General features: G+C 38.8%; 1 protein-coding gene across 1 annotated transcript in view; it reads left to right on the top strand.

Annotated features, from left to right (window-relative positions):
- The first annotated feature begins 2,299 nt into the window (after nt 1-2,299).
- The window catches only part of LOC109422062 (protein gone early), a 349,322-nt gene continuing 327,857 nt past the window's right edge, over nt 2,300-23,764 (top strand). The window contains exon 1 of the mRNA XM_062844853.1: nt 2,300-2,984. The gene's annotated coding sequence lies outside the window, so the exon portion shown is untranslated. The remainder of the gene's footprint in view (nt 2,985-23,764) is intronic.

The following is a 23,764-nucleotide window of genomic DNA, read 5'->3' as shown; positions in this document are numbered from 1 at the left end:
AAACGAACGGGGGTAGACGGTATCTACACATTTTTGGCGGAGGAAGTCCTTGCACTTGCGTAGGGGTTGGGGGTTGGGGGTTGGGTTTTGTGATAGGTCATTACAATGATGGTGTAATATATGATCATGGTGCGAAATAGAATCAATGTGTTACACACAATATGAATTCCCTATATGGGGTTTCCACAGGCTGTGGTGCTAACATCGCCAAGTAAAAAAAAATAAAGTTTTTAGACCATTTGATTATTATCGAGCCCTGAAGAAAGTCCGATCCGAGGATCGAAACGTCGGCTAAGATAAGAAACAATCAACTCTAAAACCAAAGACTGCCTAAGCTGAAATTCGAAATTATAAATCGCTAAGTACTTAGCATTGGGATTCTGAAGGAGGCTTTGATAAACGTATCGTATAACTGGCAGTTTGAGTGTCGACTATTTGGATGCACTGAATGTTGAATTTTTCGGCTAAGCAGTCAACAAATCATTTGGTTAGACAGACACAGAACGAACAAAGATTTTTCCTTTGAAGATGACAAAAAACATTGCCGAATCGTAAAGAAACGCATACCAGGAACCTAAGTATTATCAAACTTGCATGAACCTAAACTCTTGTTTTGGCATTTCACACCGTCTTCTGCCAGACGCTGAACAGACTGAATTCCACCATATAACAGACAACACACAGAAGCTAGTTAGGATTTTTTTGGTTCACGAAAAGTGTCTTCAAAGTCTTACTCCATGACTTACTACAAATACACCTAAACGTTTAACTCCACTATCCGCTTGACCACGAAGCCCACAAAATAAAAAAAGAGCTAATTAACCACGGCAGACCCCCTTGGGCTGATCATATAACACAGATGCCGGAGAAATGACAAGTAATTATAATGTTTATAAAACTAAGAAGAGACAATCGGGTATGTGACAAGTTACGCACGATGCCTTGTTGTTTGCAGTTCGGGACGATCAACAAAATTATGCTCTGAATAGACCTCATTTGATAGAAAATCTTCAAACTTGATTTATTTCAATTTTCACCGATAGAATATTTTGAACAAAAGCTTTTCTGAAAGGTTAGACCATAAGCTGAAACCCAATGAAAAAAGATTTTAGGTTCATGCAAGTGCGATAATATTTAGGTTCCTGGTATGCGTGCCCCATCGAACGCACATCCACCGGGCTGGGGTTAAACGCATAGTCCTTTGTTTTTTTTTTTTTTGGAAAAAAGGAGATGTGGTAGTCGGGTTCATCTGCAGATGATCACAGCAACCGTGAAGTTGAGAAGACTGACAGCAGAGGGTGGAACACAGTCATTGGAAGACAGAATATACTTGCACCAGTGATACTATAATAAAAGAACAAATATTTATAACCTATCGTGGCTGCAATATTTCAATAAATACCACAAGAAATTTGAGCCAAAATAGGCTCAAAAGTTGTCGTAGAAGCAATACAAAACTCAATAATTAATCAGGTATTTTTTTCGTTGCGATTTACTTGTTAACTTGCGAAAATAAATTAAATAAAAATTTCTTATTATGGTTTTAGCCAGTTTCAAAAACTACACTTGACTTGCGCGCAGTCATTAACCATCATCAACCGGATGATGATTGAAAACGTAAACATCAGAGCGCGTACTTCTGTCGTTTGACTAGCCTCATAAAATAGACTATGATTGCGAGGATTTCAAGGATGTCTTGTATCGATGTGGATTACCCAAGGTGCGGCGAAAGGAAACTAGTCTGCTCTTTCATTCCTACGGCGTGTAAACATGACGTTACTCCCATAAGAGCCGACTAGTTTCCTATCGCCGCACCTATGGGTAAATCCACATCGGTCTTGTATCACCTTAAGATTCCACAGATTTTTTTTAATATTTTAGAAACAGCCCTGCATGCTTGGCGTTTCCCAAGAACTCACCGTTAATAGTGCAATCGCAAATTTTTGGCGTAATTTCTCAAAACGTCCCCAGTGACGATTTTCTCGGGGTTAGCAAACACGTAACCAACTGGATCCTTATTTTCTGCTCACATTTTGCGTTTCTTATCTAATTGTTAAAGTAAAAATTTCTGGATATAGGTATATTGCGATCTTATTGCAATTTAAGCGCTTTTCAAAACCGCGTCGCGAATCCGTTATGAAAACAAAAGGTCACTCACGAATGCATTTTGCTTGCGTGGTGGTAGTGATAGGTAGTGATGTGTGCGTCTCTGTCCGCTTGTAGTGGTTCTATCGCGACGTGCTGCATTCTTGCGTGTAAACGCGCCTCCGTTCACGCTGGCTGGAAATATTTCAGTCCATGTTGACCCGCTGTTTCGTTCGGACGCGTAAAACCGGTAGCTCGTTAGTTGATGTGCGTGCGGCGCTGTGTTGGTCTTATTCTTCCGCTGAGCAGCAGTCGATTTGTCCTACGATACGGTCTGCGTTGGATGCTGGGACAAAACCAGAAGCTGATAAGCTGCTTCCCATTCTTTGGTGTTGCTGGCGTTTGATGGAGAACATCAATAATAATTAGACTTGGTTCGATTTCGGTCGGTTGATTCGGGTGTTTTCGGTGTGCGCGCGGAGTGGTGGAGGAAGCCAGAGTGAATTCCGACGGTGAGAATCTTTTCTTCCAGCCGTCTTGGCGGTTGTGCTGGTGGCGGTCTTATTAAATTATCCACGAAGAAGGAAAAAGAGTGTACAGAGTGTGTTCTTGTTCAAGAAGATAGCCCCGCGGTGTGCGCTTGGGCCTCTTTACCTGGGCACGGTTTTCCGGGTTGGTTCCCCCTGTGGAGTGAATGGGCAAGTGAGTTGGTTGTTGTGTGCAGCACAGAAGGCCGGGAAGAGGAAGTGACGAAAACAGTCGAAAAAGTGATTTCAATGCCGGTGTGTGGAATGTGCTTGGATGTTGAGAGTTGAGACAAATTACTGTTAACTGCGGATTCTTAGTTTGGGAAGAAGGTGAGATCCCTGGACGATTTGTAGAACAGGCAGTAGTGATAGGTAAGTGTTAAGAAAATAATTAGATTGATAATCCAAGAATTTTGTAAGTGTATTACTTAATCCTTGTAAATGTATTGTATTGCTTAGAGATTTCAACATATTTTTTGTTAAAATTGTTTAAAAATTCCTTAGAAGTTTGAATATTCTCAACACTTTTTGGATTAATCTTTGACAGAGTTTCAGGCAGATTTTTGAAAAAAAAAAATACGTAGAATCGCATTTTACATGCAATTTTGTTTATTCCTGTGGTGCTGAGATCTCGGAATTGATTCCCTCAGCAATTTTCTCAGAAATTTCGTCGGCAACTTTTTTGAGAAATTTTTCGGTAATTCCTATGATAACTTCTTGCAGAGGGAATTTACAAGATTTTTTTGTATTCCTTCTGCAATTCTTATGAATTCTTTAGACAATTTCCACGTGAAGTCTTCAGTAAAGCTTTTGGAAATTTCTGCGACGGTCTCTTCAGCAATTCCTGTGGAACTTGTTTCGAATTTTTCTTAAGGATTTTCATCACCAATTACTTGCGAAAACTTGTCAGGCAAATATGCTTGAGATTTTTTTGCGAATTTCTTTGAAATATTCTTCGGAATTTTTTTCAGAACTTTTTTGAATGTAGCTTTAGTTACTCTTTCGGTATTTTTTTTGAGAATTTCTTCGGGGATTCCTTCAACAATTCCTTTGATGCGTTCTTCAGTAATTCGTTTATGAATTTCTGGCGTTTGGCAATTAGTATTGTTTTTGGAGAATGGCTCGGTAATTCCTTTGAAAATTCCTGTAATTAATATGGGGATCCAAAAACTACTTTTCGTCAATTCTTTGGTGAATTATAATAGTAATTCCATTGATAATTACTTCCCTCCCCCTGGATATTCGATCTTGACGCGATGGGAGGGCTTAACCCATTAGCACTTTAGCGCCAGTTCATTCACCACCGCTTGGACTTTGAGCTAGATATATCTAGTTTACGAGTTGAGCGCAAGTGAAGGAATCGCCGTAAGTGCTAATGGGAACCAAAGGAGTATCCGTCGTGCATTTATCACAAGTCAAAAACAAATTATAATTCAGCTTGCATAGACCTAATCTTTGCATTCTTTGAATTTACTCAAATTTAACAATAATTGTTAAAATTAACGTAACGCAAGAGTGGGTAGAGGAGGTCTCTGCGTTACACTCATCATTCGTTACTTGAATTCGTTAGTACACATGACAGGGGACGCTAGGATAAGTTGACTTACAGCCTTACAGATTAGTTTCATTACAATTAGAAAATTATGGACTGATTAGGTGAAGATAAAACTGTTGATTATAGGAGTTTATATTTGTATTTCTTATTTTTATGGGTTTTGTGAATTTATAAAAGTTGACAAATAATCATTACCATTTTTATCTTTGACAAGAATCAGTTGACTGAACTTTTTTGTTTTTATATCTTAGACGGTATTATTTCACTGATAAAAAAAAGCAGGAATTTAGTTAGGACTTAGGACGGTTGACATTGTAAAGGGTTACGATGGATATAATATTACTTTGGACTGAGATGATCACAGATATGCAGAAGACGACTAGCGAAATTAGAAACACAATTTGATACATTATTGACTATATTTTGACAAAAAGGCTTTGACAAATTTCTTTACAATATCGAATGGAAGCTCAAAAAGTGTTATCTAACACTAATATGAGAGTTATTTGGGGATGATGCTGGTGCTGTCAATGACTAACATCGGTTATTGACACTATTAGTAATCAGCTTGAAATAATTTTCAGAATGTATTATAAAATAACTGAGGATATTATCTGATTATTGTTTGGGGAAGCTGTCAGAAAAACTAGTTGCCCATATCGGCTAAAAACGCTAGCTCTGGTAGCTGTCTTCGAATAATTTTCAGAAATATCAAATCTTTAAAAATTAGCTACGACACATTTTTTTTTTCTTTTGCTCTTTGTATATTTTTTAAGAATAGTACTCTGAAGGCGTTAACATAGACATAGACACCTTTTTTTATGTCTGAATGTTGTCCAGTGGCCTCGGAGATTTTCGATAATTGAAATATTGTTCAATTATCAAATCATTTTTGGAGCTTCCATTCGATAAAAACACTAGTGCGATGGGAAAAGTTAAAAACAGTATTTTTAAAAAACTACTACGACCCAATGCTAAATTACTACACACTTTGCTCAAGTTGACGACATCGTCTAGTCCATCGTGAGTATTGGTCCTAGTAGGGGGAAAGTTGGGAAAGGGTCCAGGCTTTGCTATCAGCTGTCCTGCAGCTCCACCTGGTCACTCTTCAAAAAAAAAAAAAAAAAAAAAAAAGATTGTTTAAACTTTGTCATTCTAAAAAGTGTATATAAATATAGATGTTCTCAGAGACTTACAACATTGTTGATCAGAAGGATGCTTTAAACCGACAATTCAATATTCAATTTCAATAGAACATGCTGTCATTTTTATTATGGAATCATTGTTTTTTTTTATTGAATACAAAAGACTGCAGCACTGTTTGTTTTGTTTCCTAAAATATGAACATAACAAGTAGTAATGCAATTAAACTGTGAATATGGAAAGTTTCTTCATACTAGCTTTAGTAATACGCAAAGTATAAGTCCAAATTCTAGGATCAAAAAAAAAAAAAAATTCTAGGATCGAGTAGAGACAAATCATACAGTAATTGTTTAAAATTGCGTGTTTCAAAATTCAAATCATTGGCAGAGGGTCATCAATGTACTATATTTAGGTACATGTGATGATTAAGTGAAAAGAGCTTCTGTTAACTAAATTATCACGTTTTTATTGCTCTCAAGATTACTTCTCTCAATTATTTATGTTTTCAATTGAACGAATGAAACAGTGAGAAGTTATGTTAATTCGTTGATCCGTTCTCGTGCCAATGTGACATACAACAATATTTCATTTTGTATATATGTAGGCATTTTTTTAATACGTGATTCTTTTGTTTAAGTGTAGAATTTATTTATCTATACTTGTAATAAATATCAAAGCATTGCTGCTGCATTGGAAATTCAATAACAATGTGAATCAAGTACTTGAAAACCATCTGTTTTAACTTATTTCAACCTTTTTATGTTAAGGATAATTCTCAGTAAAAAACAATGACTTCAATAGCTTATTATACAAACATTTGTGCCCAATCAAAATTAAAAATTTTAGAAAAAATACCTTTTAATCACTATGGTGAGAAAACTGGTGTAATGCTGTAATTAGCTGTTTTTCTATCTATTCTTAAAGTGTTAGTATTTATGTGTATGTTATTTACATATTATATATTTTATCATCTCTATCATCTGTTCGAAACATTTTCTATAAAGTGACAGACAGAAAGAAAATATAGAAAATCAAATACACATTAAACCTGTAATTCAGTTCCGATGTGTCACCAATTTTATAGTATTTTCTGCCCTCAACTGTGTGCGTTTAGAACATATTGCAATGCAAGAATACCAAGCGGAGTTACTTGTGGAATTATATGAACAAATATTACCTGTCAAGCAAAATTAAGTGAACATATTACCAGCTCGTTTCATCAGAATGTTGATACCAACTCGCAGTATGCATCGGTTTTCTGCTCATTATATATTGTTTTCTTAGGTCGATTGCGGAACACAGTACAGTGTAAAAATAATAAATTGAAACCATCCAATAAATATAATATTGATACTATTGGTGAAAATTCGGTAGAATACGAAGTGGAATTTGACATCACGATTAATTAAACCTCCACTTTTTGTATTCAGTATATGTAGGTGTAATATGAAACAATGTTTTGATATTACCTAATTTTTTTCACTATTTACCTATTTTACGCATTGATACAATGTACTGATAATTATAATACAAAGTTAATGTTATTGTTCAATTGCACAAATCAAAATAAATGTACCATGTTGAACAAAATTATTTTGTAATCTTTATATAAGGTATTGCTTAACAACCAAAAGAGTGTTACATTGATTCGCCTCAATATAAATGGATCTCGTCTCAAGTAATGTGTCGAATTTTATAGCGTATTTCAGCACTGTATTATAGAGTAGATTCTCAGGACCCATGCTTTACTTCCAAAGAAGTATCCGCATTTTTGTGAGATTGTCGGAATAGGGATTTGATCCCAAGTCCTCAGCGTTGTTCTTCTTTATTTAAGCTATCTAAATGACTCATACCAGTCTCCTTGTTTTTTTTTTTTTTTAATGAAATGTAATACACGTATTCAATTCATGATTTTTTTAGTTGGCCTTACGGATAATTATATATTTGAACTCCGTCTTACTTTGAATGTAAAATTAATCTCTGTATATGAATGCACAATGCACCATAATGCATTTAATATAATTGCTGATAGTTATCTGTATTGAGATCTTGGCACCAATATGAACCAAATAGGCACTCTGAACGTGCAGTACGTCAGCGTTGTGTTTCTAGCGAAATTCTTTAGCAGAATTAAGAATAACAACTACTTATTTATTCCCATTTTTTTAATTTTCATTCATTTCAAATCTTGTATTTTTTTTACAGTAGGTACCATACAAATATCATCCACGATGCCTTTTTAAGTGTATCTTTTGACCACTCGTCAAGTAGGCTTTGCCTGAGTATTTTTATTTTCATAACTGTCAAATTGTTTCAAAGTTGTAACCATTGCCATTTCTCATGCAATGTCTCAGCAGTTATCCTCCTTTTCTACTAATGTAGCGGCTATCGCCTGTTTTCCTGCGAATTGCAGCGGCTATCGCCTAATTTTCTGCGTAATGCAGCGGCTATCGCCTGTTTTCCTGCGAATTGCAGCGGCTATCGCCTCATTTTCTGCGTAGTGCAGCGGCTATCGCCTGAAATTAGCATTTACCATGCCTTACTTTTTCTGCTTTTTCGCAGCGGCTGTCGCCTGTTTCCATGGAGTTCCATGGACTGTATTTCCTGATCCAAATACAATGTCCTTCCGACCCGGAAGTGACAGAATTGTAATTTGTTCCCATTTTATCTTATGTAAATACCTGATTTTTATCTATTCCGATTACTCCTCGTCGCCAGGTAATTCGATTTGTTATTCATATGATTATACTTTTCCACCATTATAATTTGGAGAAATAGACGACACCAGAAAATCAGCACTTCTTGACATTTTGAATACACACTTTATTATCCTGCCTAACAACCACTTCTAGACTACTTAGATGTATTTGGCTATCACATATTTAATATTATCTACAACTGATTCAACTGTTTAACTTCCAAGCATTACTCTGAGCACCCTCCAGGATTATCCTTCTGGAGTTCCTTATAGGGATCTTTCATGAGTAGCTCCGTAGCAGTGACTACTCATATTACTGTACCCGTTAATCAAAAGGAGATCGACGTTGTCCCTGAAAAATAAGCTTGCTGTCTACAAACAGATTAGCCTTCCAGTGATCGAGTACGGTATGCTGGTTTGCGAAAACTGCTTCAAAAGACACCATCTCATACTCCAGAGAGTCCAGAATATGTTTTTCCGAATGATTTTGAACGTTCCACGGAGGATGCGAAACTCTGAGGTCCACCGTCTGACTGAAATCAAGACCCTCGACGAGCGATTTGCTGAATCAATCAATCAATAGATATATGGCACGTTGCTTCACAATCCTGCTGGTCAAGTTCGCGCGGAGCACTGCAGCTGTCGAGACCCAGAAATCGTACCACAGAAGCTATAGACTCCCCGTGCATTGGATTTGTAGAAATTTTCAAGATAGTTCATGGCAGAGAAGCTGGTACCGTTTTCAAGGCTAAACGGATTCAACTATGACAATTCTAGCTTTTGGAAGAAACTGGTGCTGGTTGGCCGTCAATGAGGAGTACATAGGACCAGTTACTGAAGTGTGGAAGAACAAAGACGAACTTGCGTTGGCAAACATCTGGCCGTTGAAGATAATCAACTTGTTCACATCAGGAACATGCGAAGTCAGCAGATGAAGCCTGGAGCAGCCTGAAGAAATTCCATTTGAAGCGGACCATGAGCACGAAGGTCTCCGTGATGCGGAAGATTTATGGTATGTGGGGGCAAGATGGGTCAGGGGGCAAGATGGGTCAGTACCGTTTTCAATCGCACAATATATGTTTTGAATCTTTCAATAATTTTCCCAGATAATCGACGGGGATACACAAAAAAGTGGTATATTGTTTTGAAAATTCTATACGTTCCTCGCACAGAAAAAAACAAAATATTTTTTCGTTATACTTCTTATGCTATACATTCCATATAACTACGTGTATTGTGTAGACGGGGCAAGATGGGTCACCCTAATTTTTCGGTATGCTTGCATAGTTTTTGAAAATGTTTCATTTTTCATGGAAAGGCTATTCTGTGACCTACATTATCGAAGCGATGAGAGCACTGAAAATTTGAGAACATATTTTTTAAATTTTCCTTCAAAAAATATAGGTTTTCAAAGTCCGTTTATGGCTACCCGAACAAAAATCTTCTAGTTCTGAGAATAATCTACCGATATGTTTCAACACTTTCTTCATGTAATCTGTACGTCTATGAAGTTTAGATGTATAGAGAAAAACTAGAAGATATAGTATTTTTTGTTGGAGGAAAATCGGGTTTTCTTATAGCTGACCCATCTTGCCCCCGTTAAAATGAGGTGGGGCAAGATGGGTCATGTTTTGAAAATTGTTTGTCAAGAAGCAGGTATCAAACTTTATTACCTTTTTATACTCTTATATCATAGCTGACTAGTGTATCTGAGAGTCGTGGTAGAATACAGAGAAATGCGATTTATATTCAGAATGTTATAGGGATCCATGTCATAGGTGACCCATCCTGCCCCCACTTACCATATTAGTTGTGTCTGGAAAAGCATAGTGCCATGGAAGGTCATATCGCGAAACTTAACAAAATTTTTGAAAAAACTGAAAGATGTGCCGCCGGACACTGTTCAGCAGCTTACCAGAAGAGTACCAATCGTTTGTGACTGCTTTGGAAGCAAGACCGAATGAAGACATTACCCTGAACTTAGTCAAAGGTAAATTGCTAGGTGAATGGCAGAAGCAGAAAAACTGAATCGATGGTGAACATTCCGAGACTATTCTGCTATTCTTCAACTTCAAGCCGGTTCCAAGGAATTAAATCGTGATGCGTCCTACTTCTGCAAGTTACCCGGACATCAGGAATCTAAAGGCGAGAAGTCCAGGCGAAAGCAATCAAATGATCTGAATAATGTCGAGAATGAAAGTGCGTTGTGCCGATCAATGAGGATCAATCGCGGACAGCCCCTGAAAAGGTATGCGTCTACAGTCGATTTGGAAGAACGAGAACCGAGGCATCTTTTGGATTTCACAAACAAAATTAAGTGGAAGAGCTAGACGCTATGAAAGAAAACAATACTTGAGATCTAATTGATTTATCTGCTGAAAAGAGACGAATCGGTCGCAAATAGGTCTAGTAGGTGAAGCGAGATGCGACAGGAAAGATTACAGGGTGGCCACTCAGAGCGGCAAATAAAATTCCCGAGTTTTTCCCGGTTTTCCCGATAGCTTTTTGAAATTTTTCCCGATTCTAAAGTATAATGATTTATAGTGAAAATTAAACGTAATTTACTAAGAAAAATTTAAGAGAATTAATATTGAATATTTTCAAATCCTTGGATTTAACATAGTATTCATATGAACTTGAAAATAAGTTGTGTTTTGATTTACGAACTTATTATTTGTGGATTTCTTAGTAATATTCCAAAAATCTCTTCTAAAAATATACTGGTAAGTTCGTTTGGGAAACTAATTGGCAGTAACAGAATGCCCAGAAAAAAAAAAACATTCCGGATGAACTTCTGGTGGAATATCTGCATAGATTACTCGTGAAAGAATTTTGGAAACGATTTCTATGGAAATCTTCAGTGTAGTATTTTTGATGGTGATTTTCAAGATATTAGGGGGATTCACTAAACAGCGTAAACCGATTAAACTGATTAAACATCGCGATCACCAAGGCAATCTTTGATTATTTCATCCGCAAAATCATGAAACATTTTAAATAATCAGAAAATCATGGCTTACGCAGCAATTTAATCTGTTTAGTGAATACCCCTAATAGGAAACCAGTGACGAACTTTTGGGTAGCGTAAATGGCTACTGCAGAAAGTCAGGCAGGTTACTTAGGCTAAAATCGTAAATTCTAGGAGAAATTTGAGAGATCAAAGAAATCTTAGATTTTGTCTGATAATCGTCTAGCATTCAGTTATTCCATCAGCTGTTGCAATATGAAGTTCTCCGAGATTATTTTTTTTCTGATCACATTTTCAGATATGTCAGGAATTTCTCCAGGAATTCCTGAAAGATTAGTTTTTGAGAAAGTATTTCCCCCAAAATGTAGAGGCAGATTCATTATTTGGGAATTATTTATTTCCATAAATCATACAACTATATTGCTCCAGATGCTTTTGAATACTCACGGGAACTCTCGCGAGAATTTCAATTGGTAGTTTAACTAGAAACAACGAATACTCGAAATTCTCGAGAATTTACTGAACTAGGAGTTTTACCAGGGAACTAATGCTTCGCCAAAAAGGGATTTTGCCGATAACTTACTCCGGTTTTCTCCGAACATTTTTATTCACAAGTTCAACAAATGAGTACATACATCCAAGAATTTCATGAAAAACAACAGAAATCTTTCAAACAAAATATTAGAAATACTTTTATGAACTACAATAGGCGTGCTTTACGGAATTCCATCAGGTATCAAAAATCCCTTTAAATATTCTTTCAATTGTTTTTCAATAACATTTTTTAAATAGTAAGATTGTTTTCATCAGAATCACTCATTCAGATTTTCATAATTTTTAATTTTATTTTTTTCTCGGGGCAATTCATTCATTCATTCAAAATTTTATTAGCTAAGCATCCTGTTCAAATTTCTCAAAGATTTCTCGCTCAAAGGATAAATGCTATACCAAGTATTCTCCTAGAGATTGTACAAGGATTTTTATTTAGAAAAAAAAGTAATAATTTTTGTGGTATTTTATAAAACTTTTATAGGACGCTTGATGTTTTCTGGAACATACATCCTGAAATGCATAAGTGATATGAATCTATAAATATTTGAATGTGTCTCAACCAGCCTTTCCACCAAAATATTCTTTAGAATATCTTTGAAATTGTTCAAATTGTGATGTTAGGTATTGCTGACTGCACCCCAAATTGGACTGACATAATAGTGTGCACACACCTTCAAAGTGTGATTACAGCGCAGGGATACGTCGGATCGAATTGAGGTCTTCGGTGCACTTATTCCTTGTAAATGGAGGAATAAGTGCACCGAAACTGTCGATATCTCCATATCTCGATGCGATCTCGTTCGTTTTTGTTCTAGATTTTCTCTCTGTATGTCGATATGCCCGTTTTCACAGGTTACTAGACCTCGTTTCTTGAATGCAAAACATTCTGGAAAGGTAAGGTGACATCTGTTTGTTGTCAGTTTTTCCTAGTTACGGAGGATTTTTCAATCTAGTGTTCCTTACAAATTGGTTCGTCACTCCGATCTCTCCTTATCTCGATAGTCCCTTCAATATCGAGACATGGAGAGTCGACTGTAGTCCAATTTGAGATGTACTCTGCAATAACATCACTATGGTTAACTTTAATTGTCATGACTCGACGGGGGGGTCTCCAGTTAGCCTAGTGGTTAAGGCTATGGATCGCCAATCCGATCGATTCCCGTTCCAGTCAGGAAACTTTTCGCGACTCCCCGGGCATAGTGTATCATTGTACTTGCCACACAATATACAAATTCATGCAATGGCAGGCAAAGAAAGCCCTTCAATTAATAACTGTGGAAGTGCTCTAAGAACACTAAGTTGAAGAGAGGCAGGCCAAGTTCCAATGCGAACGTCGTGCCACAAAGAAGAAGACTCGACGACAAGATATTAATTACCAATAATGGTTTTACGCCAGTTCATCCACTATGTTATATAGTTCAACAGTTGTTGACTGCATTTCACACAGATTCTCGTACTTATGCTTCTGGACACTGTACAAATTTTGGAATTCTGGAAATTCCCGGTGGCTAGCAACAATTCCCGAGGTTTTCCCGACTTTTTCCCGGTGGTTTTGAATTCCCGAGCTTTTCCCGGTTTTCCCGAAATTCCCGACTGGGTGGCCACCCTGAGATTACGGGGTTTAAAGCACGTTTAGTGGCCAAAGGATTCAGTCAGCGCTACGGAACTGCTTATGATGAAGTTTTCGCTGCTGTAGTTTGGCAGACAACAACGTTCAGGACCCGGATGTCAGTAGCAGCAAAACGAGGAATGATACTTGAGCAGTATGATGTGAAGGCAGCTTTCTTCCTTAAGCCTCCAGGGTTCGCGGCTAAAGGACAAGAGGATAAGGTGTGCCGTTTGAAGAAAAGTATGTATGGCCTAAAACCAGCAGCACGTTCAGGGAATCACCGATTGCATTAAGTTCTCGTGGAGGATGGAATCAACCGATGTGATGCGGATCCCTGCTTGTTCGAGAAACTTTCGAATGGTAAACATTGCTCTGCGCCGGTATACGTAGTTGACCTAATCGTTGCCAGTGAAGACAAAGAGATGATCGATGCTGTGGCGTATGCACTGCCAAGAAGCTTCGAAATAAGAAGCCTTGGTGATTATTTTGGAATAGACATTGAGCGTGACGAAGTTGTGGATTGTATACAGCGTGAGCGCGGTGTAGTTTCAACTGCTTGATGGCGCGTGTTCTGAAAGGTTAAGGGACCTGGAAGAAGATGGAACAGAAATCGTTATGTTTGGGGATAACTAAAGTTGCTTGCACGTGTTGGATTCGGAAAATACAGCAATCCAACCAAGCACATTGACACAAGACACCACTTTACGAAGGATCTACAGCAGACTGGTATTGTGAAGTTCATCCACTACTCTACTGTAAAAATGCTAGCGGATTTGGTGACCAAACTCGTTCCAAGAGTTCGGATTGAAGTTTTGAGACAACTGTGCGGTTTAGTAGGTACGTTGAAGAGGAACAGCAATACTGGTCATTGTAATCCCTCGTTGAGGAGGAGTGTTCGAGTCATCGACCACGCAGAGTGCCATGAATCGATATTCCAATCATACATAGTATGCAGCGATTGATGGGTGGCAGGTATAAAAGCAGTAGCTCCGTAGCGGTGAGTTCATTCGTTATCAAGTTCTTATAGAAGCAATATCAAATGAACTAAGAATTGTTAAACCTATCTTCCCTATCTGGAGAACACAATCCAGGAGCATCCACGTGGTACGTGTAACATCGTGAGCAAGCGCCACATCGCTCCAGTTCATCACCAATGGCGCGCGTCAAGATCCAGCTTTAACACGTTTCCGCTCTTCTCGCGATTTCTCCCGGAGGTTAGCTGGAGTTTCTACAAAGATTCTAAGAGTTTTCTCGAATTTGCTCTCTGGGTCCTTCCCGGGATTTTTCTGTATTTCTTCCGAGGCTCTTACTGCCATGAATCGCATATCAGTCCCATCTTTGCTGGATTTCCTATCCAAATGGGACAGATATGCGATTCACGGCAGTTTACGAGTTGTGACTGAGATTTCTATTAGAGTATCCCCTACGATTTCAGCAGAACTAATTCATGAATGATTCTTTCCAGAGTTCCTTCAGAGATTTATCTATAGTCTCTTATAGTTTTCCGGGATATCTTTCTAACTTTCAGAAATTTTTGCGAGACTTCTGCAGGAGTTCTTCCAGGTATTTCTCCCAAAAAAAGTTGGAATTTCTTTCGGAGTTCCTATTGGGATTCCTCCCATATAGCTCCTCCGGGAATTTCTCTCAAAAGTACGCCCCATATTCATCCTAGAATTCCCGAATTCAAAAATGTTTCTGAGATGTTCCAGTTTTTATCTGGATGTCTCACAGAGTTACTCTCGTTATTTCTCCAACAGAATTCCTACCAAAATATCTTCGGAAATTTCTTACACGGAGTTTTGTAGCTTGTCACAAAAGATAATTCGACAAAAACGCCGGGATAATCCCGTCGAGAGCTTCACTGATTGTCTCCTATTCCTATATGGAATTTGCTTCTAAATTTTGTTTGGGGATTTTATCAGCTATTATTTTAAAAACTTGTCAAGCAAACATTTTTGGGTTTTTTTTTGAGAATTTCTTTGAAAAATTCTTCGGAACTTCTTTTAGTAATTCCTTTAAAAAGTCCATAAGTAATTCTTTTAGGATTTATCTGGCATTGACTTTAAGAAAATCGTTTGGTAATACCTTTAAAAATTCCTTATGCAATTAGTTTGAAAGTCCAAAAATTACTTTGTGAATTCCTGTTGAATGTTTTTCGACAACTGCATTACAATTTTTTCTATAATTCCTTTGACAATTTTCTTCGGCAACTTCAATAAAATTCCTTCAAAGCTCCTTCCTGGAATCCTCCGAGAATCCCTTCAGATATACCTTCAGAGATTTCCCCAGGAAAATCTTTCGGGATGTGTTACTTCAGGAGTTTCTTCTGGGTTTTCTAGGACAGTTTCTGATGAGATTTTATGGGTTTATTTTGAGTTTCTGCAGAAATTCCCTTTGGGACTTATTTAGTATTTTTTATTTTTTTCTGGCATTCCTAAGCAGGTTCCATTCAGGATTCAGTCTGGATTTTTTTTCGTTATTGTGGAATTCCTGCAGGAAGTTCTTCCGGGATTTCTCCAGCAATTTCTCAGCAGATTCTTACAGAAATTCCACCCGAGATACTCTCTGGAAGTATTTCAATTCTGCTGGGATTCCTGTTCGTCAAAATCTTCAGCATCAACGTTCACTGTCAAGAAGATCAGCAAGAAGGAAAAGAAAAACCAAATGAAGACAATCCAATCTGGTAAGCACATTCGGAGCCGAAGACGTTACATGACGGTCATCTTCAACGGCATCGAAGCAGAGTTGCAGCTTGATTGTGGCTCGGATATCAAATTGATCTCACAAGAAACCTGGGATTAGATTGGCAAGCCTGCTATTAAATCCACTCGTCAATTCTCCGGTCAAATCGACCCGTACCTTTCCATGCCGTCACTCAAAAAGTCGAAGAGGAATTGGGCAGACTCCAAAGCTTCAATCATAACACCCATCGATTGTTCGGCTTGGGCAGCCCTGATCATTGTCGTCAAGAAGCCTGGTGGAAACGTCCGTATTTGCCCCGATTATTCCACCGGACTCAATGAGGTACTAGAAGCAAACCATTACTCTGTACCAACTCCAGAAGACATTTTCACCAAACTCGCAGGCAAACGTGTCTTCAGTATCTTCGATCTTTCCGACGCCTATCTATAAGTGGAGGTTGATGATGATTCCAAGAAGCTCCTGACATTCAACACCCATCGTGAGTTGTACAGATTCAACCGTTTGCTCATGGCGAAGATGATACCAGATAGGGAAGGAGTTCACACTTTTCTGTGTGACTTCATTGTGTACATCGCAGACGAAGAAAAACACTATTACAATCCTTATTGCACTCTTCAAGCGACTTCGTGAAAAAGAGATCCAGCGAAGATTAAAACGATAGTTCGAAGTCAAACAACTTCTATGACAAATTTGTACGAGAGGGGCGTCAACTTCGCCATCATCTATCTTTTGATGAAGGACGCCAAATTCATCTAAAACAAGGAGTGCCAGCAAGCGTTTGCGGACATCAAACGGATTCTACAATTAAATCTGCTAGTGTACAGATGTTGGTTTTCTCGGTCTGGGGTCAATCTAAACGCAAACTTAATGGAAGATTTGTTGTAGTTTCACTGTCAGGATTCTGAAACACCAATATGTAGGTGATCTGTTCATCGTACTACCCAAAACCGAAGTCCACAGTACCCTTGCTGTGTTCAACAACTACGATCAACATTTCCAGTAGAGAACGAAAAGGATGGAGCCATGGATGGAGCACTACCTTTCCTGAATACCCACGCGATACACTACCACGATATAACCGTAAGCACGAAGTGGTATTCCGAGCCCATCTCTTCAGGGCGTCTGTTGGATTATCCTTCCATCCAACGAACATGAAGCTTAACGTAACGAAAAACATTATAAATCGAGTAACACAGCTAACCACCAAGGCGTCAATGGAACAACACACAATTTTCCAAATCCTATGACACAACAACTACCCTTCGTCATTGATCAACAGACCAATAAGCCACATCATGAACAACCTAACGGCGCTCATCACGACAGCTCCCTCCAATCACAACATGCAACATAGCCACCCACCACAACAACCATCGCTGTAAGCAGATATACGAACAACAACAATCCTCCCAGTATCGCAGAACACTCCGCAGGAACCAAACAGCCAGATACCAAACGATACCATACACAAATCCATGACAAACATCGCAATACTAAGCCGTTCCATATCAAAGATCCTCAAAAGATAATATCTCAAGCCTGTGAAAGTTGCAGTTACAAGGCAAATGCTATCTCAAGCTTGTAAAAGTTGCACCCTTAAAACAACATAACGTCATTTACAGTGCACCATGTACCGACTGCGATAAAGTATACACAGGTATGACAACCAATCATCTCAAAAAGAGAATCAGTGGACACAGATTGAATGTAAACAAACACTCCAATACCACAGAACACGATACTCAGTCCAAAACAGCACTAATACAACATATGGGCGAATGCAAACAGACATTCAATCTAGAGTCTAGGACGGTACAAACGGTAGTCAGCAGATCGTTCCGTTCTTCTGCTTTACCGATGTTGGAAATGTGGAAATATGCACATCACATCCAACACGGTCAACTTTCGTACAGACGTTGATGGGTCAAATATCACGTATGCTGGTATTAGTCAAGACAACCCAATCACGGAGAAAACAAGTGAGCAACGATGGACCAAATACCACAGTAGAAACCAGTAGACCCAACAGATGTTGAACAATAGCTCAGAATTTAACCCTCAAAGTTTAAAATGGCCGTTGAGTTCCGTCAAGCAGTGTAGTGTTCTCATGTGTGGTCTAGAAAATTTGTAAAAAAAACTGTGTAATTGTAAGTGTAGCCCTATCATGTTCCAAGTCCTTCTTATAATATGTATTATCTACTCAGGCAGAAAACAAGAAGCCCAAACCCCCTATGACGGCATTAAAGTATAAAACGAAAAACGGTTGACTAAGAAGGTACATGTAATCGATGTCTAATGTTAAAGTATATCAAATGTGCAGAAGGTGCTTTTGGAGGAAAACCAGAAGAAATTTTTGGAGAAATGTCCTACAAAACTGTTGCAGGAATTCCCTTATGAACCTTTGTCGCTTGTTTGCAGAGTTTACCCAAGGAAGTCCAGTAGGAATATCAAAAGCAACTCATGCATGAATTGCATATGGAGCTCCTTGAGCGGAGTGGTTGCATTAGGAATTTTCTAAAACTCCTAGAAGACTTTGGCAATAAACTCCTGGAGGATTTCCATTTGGAACATCTGACCTCGCATCTGAGAGTATTCCAAATAAAAACTTCTAGAGGAATTCCAGCTGGGTCTGCAGGATTCCAGAAAGAATCCCGGAAGAAGATTCTGGAAGAATCCCAGATCAATCTCCTGGATGACTCTCATTTAGTTTCTCTCCCGAAAGCATTTTATGGAAGAATTCCGCATGGAATACCTGGAGCAATCTTTCAACAAATACCTCAGTGAATCCTGGAATGAATTCTGGAAGGAACTTCTGAAGGAATCGTGGTAGGAAATTTAGGAGGAATCTCGGGAGAAATTCTGGTGGAATCTCAGAAGAAACCCCTGCAGGGAACTATTACAGGAATCCCTGAAGGAACTGCTTGAGGAATCACAGAAGAAGCATCTAAAGAATTCCAGAGGGAATCCCCGATGGGATCGCAGAAAAAAAATCTGAATTTACTTTTGAACAAACCCGTGATGGAACTCCGTGTGGGATTTCAGGAGGAACTCCTGGAAGAAATCCAAAATGAACTTCGTGAAGAACCTATGAAAGCATTCCTGGAATAAATTTCAGTAGAAAACAAGAAAACAAAATCCTGCAGTAATCACCAGTATTCCAGAGGAAATCTTAGATGGAATTCCCGAAGGAATAGTAAGAGAAATTCGTGCAAAAATCTTGGAAACGACTACCTGGAGAGTTTCGGAAGACTTCGTCGACGAATCCCGATACTCCTAGAGCAATCCCATCAAAAATTCTTGAATAAATCGCTGAAGGTTTCTCTGACGGGATGTCGGATGGAGTTACTAGGGAAATTCCGGAAAGAACTTCTCAGATGGAACATGTTTCGGAAGCTCAAAAGAAGTTTCTCGGAAGATATTTCTAGAAGAACCCTAGAATGAACCTCACAACAAGTCTTCGAAGTTCTTCTTCCAAAGCTTGTGCCGAGCACCGTTGATAGTTGCATAAAGCCTCTATTGTTCCAATGCATGCTTTCATGCGCTTTAGTAATCACGCTCTCCGCGTGATGCCTTCATTACTGTCAAACAGATGTATACTCTTGAGTTCATGCCTTGTCAAATATTTGACCCCTTGTACTTGGAACCTTGGCATTCAGAGCGTCGGTGGCAGTTTTCTTGGTTGTCTTTCGTTGGCGCCAGAGTTTCCATTTCCCGACCTTTTTTCTTGTCCCGGGACTCGGGACAAAAAACAAAACCATCATAGTTTTCAATAAAAACAATAATTGCCTTATTGTTTGTTTATTCAATTGAAATACAGTTTTTTTTTGTGCTACATGTTCACTGAAAAACGATTGTTCGATAGAAAGCTCAGAGGATCAAGTTAAATAAGTATACCAGTCAGTCCAGTTCGACGAATTGAGATAATGACTGTATGTGTGTATGTGTGTATTAGAGTGGGTCAACGTTGTATGGAGAAACTTTAAATTTGATCGTATCAACCCGGAACAAAGCTTTTTCAATCTATATTAGCGTCCAAAACAACTGTGCAAAATTTGGGAGCGATTGATTGCGTCCTCGCATTCCGCATTGCGATTGAAATTTGTATGGAAGTTAGTATGGGAAAACGTTCTTTTTTGCATTTTACTCATAAGTTGAATTCTTTTGTCCAATACCATGTAACTAATGACGTTAAAGTATAGCCTAGAATATGCCGAAAAACTTTGCCGAAGACCGCACAGTGATCCGACGCTTGTGGAAAAAGTTATTCGCCTGGTAAATTTGGCCAAAAATTGAGATTTTATTATTGATGTTATTCCTTTACATGTTAAATGTTAAGCACCACTGGGCAATCTGTACGTTATAACTTTTTTCACAAGTGTCGGATCACTTTGTGGTCTTCGGCAAAGTTTTTTGGCATATCCTAGGCTATACTTTACCGTCATTGGTTAGACTGTTTTAGACGAAAAATTCCAATTTATGAGAAAAATGCAAAAAATCACGTTTTCCCATACTAAATCCCATACAAATTTCAATCGCAATGCGGAATACGGGGAAGCAACCAATCGCTCCCAAATTTTGCACAGTTACTTTGGACGCTAAAATGAATCGAAAAAGCTTTGTTCCGAAAAATCGACTTTGTTGACCCAGTCTAGTGTGTATGTCCGTGCGCAAAAAAGTTCACTCATTTTGGAGGCACTTGCCATTGACCAATTTTTATCTATTTGAGTACGTATCGAACCGGAATTTTACCGCATTGTTTGCTACTGAAAATGGACTGGATTGGTCGAGGCGTTTTGGAGTTATAACCAGTTTAATACTGGAAAAACTTGTAATTAGAAGGCACGACTAAGCCACAGAACTGCCGAGCTCTCGATGCATACTAATTAGACACCAGCAAAAACAAACTGCTTGGTTACTAGGTATACGAAATGCGAGGGTAAGTCTCGGCTTCATAAAAACAATTCACTCTCACTTGTAGTTAGTGGGCACAAACGCTAGTGTGTTGTGGATCTAAGTCGAAAGAGAGATGGGTTTGTGAAATAGGAGTGTTCACAGTTTGGCTTTGGAGTCAATTTGGCTTTCTATTTGGCAGAATCATTACCTACAATCAATTGTGGAGCCTCATGGCCATGCGGTTAGCGTCACTAAGCGTATAATCGTACCATGCCATGGTGTGAGGGTTCAATTCCCGCTCCGAGTGAAGCTTTTCGCAAGAATTGTTTCTTTCTCGTATCCACTGGTGCTCGTAATGTATGTCGTGTCCGTTGTCTAATGTTGAGTATCGTTAAGTTTGTACAGCCTCTGTCCGTGTCTAGTATAGAAAAAAAAGATCGCTCGGGCTTTAAGAGTTACAAGTTATATTAATGTTTACATTACATCGTGTCCCATCGAATGCAACCGCGAGACTCCTATGCAATCAAGGCCTACATATGCAAATATTACCATCCACAGCACTGTTCCCTCCGGCCAATAATCAAGCCTCTGACATGGTTCAATTGACCTCAAAGCGTAGAGGGCTACCGACAACCACCTCTCTCGGTGAAAGACGTTCGCTTATTTTCCAGCTCATTTACTTGGCAGATATTGGTCGTTATCTTTCGTATAACGACGACTGACTACGTGGGGAGAAGAGAAGCTTTCCGTTCTCCGCTCACAGTCGTCTAATCTCTGTGAACCACTTCAAGCTAGACACCGCACTAGCTCTAGTACCTAGGTAGCTAGATTGGGTCCATCCAAATCCGTGCTTAAGTCAATTTTCCACTCGATCCATTCGCCGGCCGGTCTCCGGCCTTATCCACTTCGGCTCACACAAACACACACGCGTTCCCCAAAAGCCCGAAAGCTGATGAAGCTGTTGAATACCTTCTGTATCTCGTTTATTGCATGTTTCGCTCACTTTCGGTTGTGTGGTTATCAATCTTTACTTCTCTCGTCGTCGTCGGTTTGATGTTTGTCTGCTGTTTACCGAGCAAAACCACTCTAGCAACAGCCTTGAAGAAAGAAAAAAAAAACGATATTCACAATTTACTTCACTTGTTTTTATCTCTTCGGCATTTTTTTTACTTTTTTGCAACTTCATTCTATTCTTTTTCCCGGTTGAACGGAGAGGCATCACTTATTTTCTATGATGTTGCAAAAAAGAACTTGCTCCGATTTGGTTCCGAGCTAATCTTGACAGATATCAATCATTAGAAGGAGAATTTTCAGCAGAAGCTAAACTACAGTGAATATTTACAAGACTACAACGATAAGAAGGCAAAACAAACCTAGAAACACGTTGTGGTTGTGTAGTTTTTGAGGAGTCCCTGCAACAGGTATGGCTCGTTCGAAGCAGAATATCAAAAACGCAAGGCATTTAACAAGTACCTGTGGCGGTAACTGCGTAACGTCATTGAGAGGAGAGGAAGAAAAAGATTACTGATACATACTTGAATACGACAAAATCTGGCCACAAAAGTAAAGTTTGCCATTCAATCAAAACTCTCCAAGACTTCTTGGAGAATCATACTCAGCATGCTCAGAATTGTGGCGAAATTCCTCTCAAAATTCTGGGGAGATCCCATACATCTCAGGATTCTGCGTAAGATCCTTTTCAAATTCTGAGGGAATATCACTAAGTATTTTACGGGTACACTTCCCAAGATTCCCTGAAAATTCGATTTTCTGGGATAACCACCGTCAGGATTCTGGGGAAATTTCTCTCAAGGTTCTGGTAAATTTGTCACATGATTCTGGAGAAATTCTTGGGATTCTGGGGCTATATTTTTCAAGATTCTTGGGTACTCTCAGAAGTATTAATTATTGAAGAATCTCTCACAAGATTCTGGGCAGAATTCTCTAGATAAATTTGGATTTTGGAGAATCCCTCGCATAGATTTTGTGATTCCTCTAGGGGTTCGCAAAAATCCTTCCCAGCATTCTGTTTTCTGTATTCTGGAGCAGTTGCTCTCAGAAATCCTGGATCCTGGAAGAATCCCTCTTAGTAATCAGGGAAAATTGTGGTGTAACAATTTTAAGTATTCTAGAGAAATCCGTCTCAGAGTTCTAGGACAATCCCTTCCAGGAGATTAGGGGATATCCTTTCAAAGATTCTGGGGGAGTGTCTTTCAGGAATCTGAGGTAATTTTTCTGTTTTATTTGGGAATACCTCTCAGAATTCCAGAGCATCCTTCTCAGGATGCTGGAGAAGTCGATTCTAGAAGTTTTCGTAATCCCTTCTTCCAGGGAGAATCCTTATCAGATTTTTGGAAAAATCTCTCTTAGGTTTCTAGATATATGTCTCTCAAGAATCTGGAAGAATCCCCCATATCATGCCTCTCTGGGGGAATCACTCGTAGAATTCTGGGGAATACCTTTCGGGATTCTGGCAGAGTTATTGTCAGCATTCTAAAGGAATCCACCCAGGATTCTGGAGGAATGCTATCTCCCAGAATTCTGTGAGAGTACATCTCAGGTTTCTTTGGTAATCCCGCCCAGTATTTTAAGGGAACCTTTCTCAAGATTCTGGAGTAATTCTTCTTAGGATTCTAAGCTACCCTTTTTAGGATTCTAGGTCATTGCTTTTGAGTTTCTTGGAAAATTCATGTTAAAATTTCGAAAATCTTTTTTTTTGTGAAAATCTCTCTCAGTATTCTTTTTTTTTTAAGAATGTGGAAGAACCGCCCTTGGATTGCGTCTCAGGATTCTGGGATAATCCCTCTGGAACATTTTGAGAGAACTCCAAGGGAAAATTTCTCTCAGGATTCTGAGACAATCTATCACAGGGTTCTGGGAGAATTCCTCTCGGGGCTCTGAGACAATCCGTATCATACATAGATATGGAGTAATCCCTCTCAGGAAAATCTCTCAGGAGAATTCCAACCAAGATACAGGAAGAGTCTTGCTTTCTTTTCGCTCAGGATTCTAGTGCAAACATCGATTCAAA

The sequence above is a fragment of the Aedes albopictus genome, chromosome 1 (assembly GCF_035046485.1).
Source record: "Aedes albopictus strain Foshan chromosome 1, AalbF5, whole genome shotgun sequence".
NCBI classification, from domain to species: Eukaryota; Metazoa; Arthropoda; class Insecta; order Diptera; family Culicidae; genus Aedes; species Aedes albopictus.
This window is presented reverse-complemented; position numbering and strand designations above follow the sequence as displayed.